Source organism: Miscanthus floridulus, chromosome 19 (genome assembly GCF_019320115.1).
Source record: "Miscanthus floridulus cultivar M001 chromosome 19, ASM1932011v1, whole genome shotgun sequence".
NCBI lineage: Eukaryota > Viridiplantae > Streptophyta > Magnoliopsida > Poales > Poaceae > Miscanthus > Miscanthus floridulus.
In genome coordinates, this window is record NC_089598.1 from 68,389,011 (window position 1) to 68,396,624 (window position 7,614).

Consider the following 7,614-nt stretch of genomic DNA (forward strand, 5'->3'; position numbering starts at 1 on the left):
GTACTCTTTTACCTTTTAGTAGTACTTGGAGCTAGCAAATCTATCAAGGAGAGCTTGGATCCTTGGAAGAAAGGAACACCTTTGTATGAATATGTTGACATTTCTTACCATCACTCTTTACTAGGTTGTCATCCCTAGCATGATGCCAGAAATGCGTGGTTGGTAATTATTAATGACACTTGCAAACTTAGAGAAAATTATATATATTAAAGTAAAGTATCCACAAGCGTACAGATAATATACCATTGTAGCATTTGACCCGGGAGTATACTGAGTATCGTTATTTATATTTTATCCACAGGGAGGAGCTATGGGATTGTTGGCAAAGAGATATTAACAAATATATATACTTATGATAAAACCACTCTCATGCTATGGCAGGGGTAAGTCAAATGATAAGTATGAAGCATTGATAATAATTCCAGAGATAGAAATAGAGACTCATAAAATGTAGTATGGCTAGGCAGGAGATTCGGTAGGAGCAAAAGATTCCTAAGTCATTCCTCATTTACTAAGTCTTTTGTACACCCAAGTATATACACTCTTATCTATAGCATAATTAACTTTGAATCTATGCATAAGGAACATTACTAAGGAAGATAAAGAATAGAGCTTGTCTCCCTTCACAACTGTGTTCTACTTGCTCTATAAACGGAGAGTGGACTACAAAGGACTCAACGGGAGTGTCACATCCGCGATCTACCACATGACCCAGAGTGCAAAATGCATCCGTAGGTAAACAATATCTAAGCACCATTTTATCAATCACAACTATATTAAGTATATAACTAGAGCAAACTTGGAACATAATAAATAGCAACATAATATTGAAGTAGCATAAAGTCATAAATAAAGAGATACAATGGCTATACCAGTCTCTAGATGGCAGATCCAGAATCCTAAGCAATACCCACACTCTACTTGAACCTTGCTAGCTAGCCTATACTAGAACTTAAAGAATTCAAGCTCTATTCTCTTCTCTCTATAAACCCTAATTTCTTGTCTGATCTTGACTTATGGCAGCGTGCTCTGGAGGGGGGCAGGGGCTGATTATATAGGCCGGACCATCAATCCTGAGCCCTTGGATCAAACCGACTTGAATAAACAGCGTAGATGCAATCCTTAAGGCGTTGGAGAACTAACGTACGAAGGAGGGACTGCTAGTGTCCTTTGAAACCTTCTGGAATAGTTTTCGCTATAGATAAGCATGATTTTATTTGACATTTTGATCCCCTTGATGGCTTTCTAAATAAACCCTGTAGAAAATACAGATTCACCAAAACTTGTGGAATTTATTAGTTTAAACCACTATACCTTTGTTGGTGATCATATTTATGCCCTTATACATGTTTTACTAATGGTTTATGTTGGATGGTAATTACTGTTAACAAACTCCCCCAAGCTTAACCTTTGCTCGTCCCTGAGCAATGCCAAACTTAGCAATGGATTAGGAGTTGCATGAATGTTTTCACTCCTCAAAAGTACACATGCGTTCAACAATGAATTCTCCTCTAGATTAAATTCCACTTATCTAACTTTAAAGCTTACCCATATTACCTTCAACCATGGGACTTTTGAGCTTTCACTTGGGTCTTGAGCAATTGAAAGACAGAACTATCAAGTCAAGCACTATGTCTCAAGTTCTTTGTTCGACCATTATTCCGGAGTTTTTGCAAGTTTTCAAAATAAAACTCAGAGATTCCATTGTATAACACTCTCAAACCTCTCATATATGTGATATTTGTGGATCCTAACCAAGAAAATAGTGATGTTATGCCTTTTCTTCTCCTACAACTAAGGCTTATATGGAGCTCATAGGAGTGGTAAATGTATGAGAGCATACTTGTGATACATATATTGTAAAGTCAAACAATGGATCCAAAGAGAGTCTAGTCATACAATCAAATCAAGATGTGCATGTGTGTGGAATATGGTGTATATAAGTATGGTGGCTAGCCTAATTCTATTATGCTCCTTGAAAACATATCTCTCATTTGAAACTTGGAAACATTGGCTAGAGAGTAGGGGCTATCTTATTCAACATTTATTTTTTTCATTTTCTTAGGCGGGCATCTAAGTACCCATTATTTTGATATCTCAGATACTTGTTCATTTTTTCTCAATTCTTTTTTTATGAATAACTTTTACATAGCCCCATGCCTCTTTTCTGCGACAAAACTTTTGAGAGATAGCAACAAGAACTTGGAGCATTTATTTGGTGGAAAACCTATCAAAAATATTTTTGATGTTTTCTCTCAGTGTAGGAGTAAAACATTTTTGAGTGGATCTAGATGGAATGCATGTTTTTGCGTCTACCCCCAGTGTAGGAGTAGTGCATATGTAGGTGGTGTGTACGTGATCTTGATTCTAAGAGCATGACAAAACTCTCATAAGGCATCAACAAAGCTTGACCAAACTCAATGCAATGCAAACAACATATAAGAGTGGAAGTTTTCCTAGTCCAAATATCATATTTGGCTATGATAGGAATTCATTCTTTGTCATACAGGATCTCATCATGTTACATTTTTATATTTTTCAAAAGATAAATCTCCAGAATTCAAGTGTTACATGGAACAAGATAAATAGCAGCTCAGACCCTCTCATATCATATCCGTCAATTACCTAGACTTGGATCAAGCATCTGCTACCCACGAGTTTCAAGTTCAGAGTAAATTCTCATGTCAAATCAATTTCACCTAAAACTCAGGAGAATTCAAGGCTGAAAACTAGGTACTTGAAAGGAATTATAACAGAGCAACTATTCATCATTTCCATCATTTGAGATCATCTTCAAGTTTTTTTAGCTCTTAAAAACAAGAATGGAAACTAAAACATATCTTAAGCAAACTTAGTTATACTTAAACTATATACACACTCTTTTTATTTGGTTTTCATTTTTTAGATCACACTATAATGATATATATATAATAAATTTTTATTTTGATTTTTTTTGTTATGCATTTTTTTAATAAATAACAAACTCAAAAAATCAAGTAAAAATAATAAAATGCTAGGAAGAGAAAAACTTACCTTCGGTGGATGGGGGCTCCACTCCCAAGCTGGATGTTGCTACGGCCTCTCAAAAAGGCACGTTGATGTGGAGACCCTGGAACAAGTATCGCCAATTCTCCTGCCTCTGCTTGCCAATGGGTGTGTTGGTGAAGTTGGTTCTAGATGTTATGCTGTGTCTCCTCGATAGTCGTCAGCCTATTGTTGAGATGGGGGCACTCCATCTGTTGCTCATGATAGCCCATGGGCTGGTCATCATAGCCATAAGCAGAGAAGGACATACATCTTCCCTGATGGCCACTCAAGACTTCCTCATTTGGCTACTGCCGGTAGTAGTTAAAGTTGCCATCCTACCATTGCGCACTTGAGCCTTGATGCCAAGAGCTCTTAGCGTGCTGAGGAGAGGGCTGCTCCCAACCAGCATGCTCGGGCTGGTGAATGTGGGAAGATTCCCACCTAGCATGTTCGGGCTGGTACATGGGGGAAGAACCCAGCTAGTTCTAGTCTGCATAGCTAGTGAAGGTAGGTCCTTCAGGAATGGAATCATTACCATGGTATCGAGACTGTGGGTTGCGCGTGAGTCTTGCAAAAGTGCTCTAGTGAGGCGCTGCTTTCTTTTTGTACAAATCAAAGACAAAAGACTGCACCGCGTACAGACCAAGGGTTTGGTCTACTAACGGGATTTTGTTTGTATAATCCATATACATCTTGACAAGATTCCTATTTTTACCCTTTTTTAACATGTGTGCTTGGTTAAAATATTCATAATCGATAAGGCAACGGGGAATGTCATCGATGTAAGCAACAGAATCATTTTCCAACATACCCAAATTTTTAGCTATGCGGGTGACAAAGAAGTACACCCAACATCACCCTTAAGATCAGGAATTTCTTTCCATTGTTTCATCATAAACTGGACTAGTGAAACATTTCTTCTTTTGACCATGGCATAGAGTAGTTTAAGTTCATCATTTCTAATAGTGCGTAAGTCATTCCTAGGAAAAAGAGAAAAACCTAGCCATTTATGCATGAATCGCAAAGTAGGGTGATGAATTTCATTGGTACGAGGATGGTAGCAAGTAAGTTCTATAGATATTTCCCTCCAAAATTTTATTCTATCAAAGTCTTGTATAGCAGTGTCCACATCAATCACACATTGTGCATGAAATTCTAGAAGTTCATTAAACTGTTTCCATGGGATAGAAAAATCTTTTCCAAAAAGTCTAAATGATACTTCCGAATCGGTGGGTTTCAAGGTGCATAAAAATTCAGCAGTCAAAAGATTAGACCCAGGCTCATTAATTTCCCAAACATCCTCCCATCCTATAGCCTTGAAAATGAGTTCAAATTTAGTGTTCATACCTGTGGCTTGTAGTAGGGCTAGATCATAGGCGGGGGTGAGGACAAACCTCCAGGTCTTCATCTTCTTGTAGATGTCCTTCTTCATACCATCCCAGAGTTTGAGTTGCTTCTCTTGCAAGAGAACATTTCTCTCTGTGGGGGCTGAATGGGACAACACTTCGGCAACGGGAGATGGAGGATCGACCTCCATGTCGGTGCTTGCCAGGGACAACAAACTTCTTGTTGAGCGAAACAACACCACACGCTTAAGCTTTCTGATGATCTTGATCATTTTCCTACAAAATAGACAAAAGACAACACAACTCGTGGAACGGGATTAGGAGAATAAAAATGTTAGCGGTTAGCCATCCAAAAGTCTGTCGTCTAGAGGGTTAGTCGTCCAAGATTGCCTAAACAATGTTTCTAATAAATATTTTGGCATGATTTTCACCCTAATTTTTTTAAATTTTCTCTTTTGATTTGGACAGCACTACCACCCTTAACCACCTCTCTTTCTTGCTCAAATTTTAGCAGCACCTCTCTCTCTTACTCAAGATTTTAGCAACACTTTCACTCTCAACTTTCTCACCCTTTTCTCTTACTCCAAAACTACTCCTACCAAGAGAATTTTCAACTATGAAATGGAGAACTAGAATTTCAAACTTGGGGCTGGTTTTGCAGTGGAGATTGATGAGTGAAGCAGCCAGGAGGGTGGCTATTTATAGCCGGGAGAGCAGCAGGCTGGCCGGCCTAGTGGTGGGGCCGGCCGGCCCCTCATGGTGGCCAAATGGCCTCATCCTCCTACTAATATTTCTTTGCTTCGTGGTTAAGCAAGTTGAGTGCTCCCTTTGGTGGAAGTGGATCCTGGACGGTGTAGAGTGGAAATGGTGGAGATCTGGAGGTGATAATGGAGGTTGAGTGGAGATGGAGGTGAAAGTGGTGGTTATGGAGGTGATGGGTGGTGGGTGAGTGGCTCCCATGTGTCTCCCATATTTCTACCATATACACATTTATAAAAATGCAAAATAAATATATTTTATAGTACTATGAAATATAAGAAGATGAATGATGGTATTTTAAAATTTTTATGCCTCCATGGTAAATATTTCTCACGGGTTTTTTATGCTCCGTAAAAATTATTTACATGGGGCTTGAATTTTTATAATGCCATGATGAGTATTTTTAATTTGTTTTTCTACTGTAGGTGTAGAAAAGTAAATATGTTGAAGTAAAATATAATGCAAAAAATGATTATACATAACTACCGAGTTACCTCCCGACGAGGGTTTGGAATTTTGAGTCCGCCGGACTGGACTTCTCTGTTCGGGTTTATTCTTTAGGTGCGTCAGTAGGTCCCGGAGATGGAGACCCTCATACTTGCTTCTCACACCATTCCAAATTGAAACATTGTTCTGGTCTTGGCTTGAAGGCAAATCGTTCTTTCTTGCCATTGATATGGAATTTGATTTCTCCGGCTCCGACATCAATGTGTGCATTTGTAGTACTCAGGAAGGGTCTCCCAAGTATGAGAGGTGTATTCATGTCCTCCTGCATATGAAGTACTACAAAATACACAGGAACAAGAAGTTTCGTATTTTTACCAGGATATTCTCGGCGATTCATGCAGGGTAGTAGACCGATTGGTCGGCTAGTTGTAAACACATCGATGTTGGTGTAAGTGTTGAGTAGTTGAGCTTATCGAAGATCTTCTTAGGATGACACTAACGCTTGCTCCAAGATCACATAATGTATTCTCAAAGTTCTAGCTTTCGATCGAACAATCGATAGTGGGGCACCCTAGATCCTTCTTCTTGACAGGTGATGTGTTTAGGATGGCGGCACTACACTCCTCCGTCAACTTAATTACTTCAGTGGTGGGCAGTGGTCTTTTGTTGCTGAGGATGTCTCTGAGGTACTTCGCATAGGTGGGTACCTGTATGGCATCTAGTAGAGAAATATTGATATATAACTTTTTGAATTACCTCCACAAACTTACTAAAGTGCTCATCTATTTTGGCTTTTCAATTTCTGTGTGGAAATGGTAGGAACGTAGTGTCATAAAAATCTTGTTGTAATTCACGCTCTTCTGGCACATCTTCTTCAACTTCATCATTTCTCTTCTCCTCTTCCTGCATGACCACTTGTGTCTTACCTATCCTTGTCGGAAACAACGGATCATGAGTAGACTTGCCACCTCTTGTGGTTATAGCGTTGACCTTTTCAAGGTTAGTAGCAATAGGCAGAGTAGCGGCCAACTGGGCTAATTGAGATTCTATCTTTTATCATAGCTAAGTTGGTCTTTTATGGTAGAAGAAAAACTATCCATTTTAGTATTTATGTTTTCTAGGACCTTATTATTAAAAGCAAGCTTTTTAAAAATATTCTCATTAATCCTAGCTTGTTCTAAGATTAAGTCTCTTAAGGATGGTTGCTTGGAATTAAAAGAATTATAATTGTTACTTGGGTACTTACCTTGGTAAGTTGACCGTTGTTGTTGATTCTATCCTTGTCTCTGTTGTTGTGGACCTGAATTGTTGCTAATGATGTTTACATCCTTTTGATATTCAGGGAATTCAACCCCCAAATATTCGCCACATATGTTTTGAGCTTTGAAAGCGTCTTGAATGGCCTGATGATCTCTCTTGTAAATGGCTCGCTGTCCGTGCCAATTCAACAGTACGTCCATCTTGCTTAACAATGCACACACCTCTTCTAGTACTTCTTCACTCTTTATTGCATGATTGGATGTTGCATGATGACTAGCCTTGATTAGAGGCTATCTTCTCCATAAGAGTTTTAGCTTTTCCATGGGTGAGTGACATAAATGATCCTCCAGTAGTGGCATCGAGTTGTTCATGAGCTTTCTGAGTTAATCCATGATAGAACTTTGCATGAGCAGCCAATCTTCCATTCTATGGTGAGGACAATCTGAAATATATTCTTGGAAACATTCCCATGCTTCTGGAATGGTCTCTCCCTTCTATTGTTGGAAGTTGGAAATCTTTCCTCTTAAGGCATTGGTCTTGCCCACTAGAAAGAACTTTTCTATGAAGGCCTTTGAACACTTTGCCCATGTATTGATGTTGTCTTGTTAGTGTCGAACTATTGCTTCACTCTTCCTAATAGTGAGAATGGGAGCAAGCAAAGTAGTACGATGTCTGTCCTTGATGATGACTGTGCTATTAATTTCTAGAAAATTCTGAACATGAGCACTGGCATCTTCATGTGCGTTTCCACTGAATGGGGTAGCTTGCACCATGT

At 38.9% G+C, this 7,614-nt stretch overlaps 1 non-coding gene across 1 annotated transcript; it reads left to right on the forward strand.

Annotated features, from left to right (window-relative positions):
- The first annotated feature begins 7,262 nt into the window (after positions 1-7,262).
- On the forward strand, positions 7,263-7,369 carry LOC136530243 (small nucleolar RNA R71). The gene has a single exon (XR_010777726.1). It is a non-coding gene; the product is annotated as a small nucleolar RNA R71 (small nucleolar RNA).
- Positions 7,370-7,614: the final 245 nt, after the last annotated feature.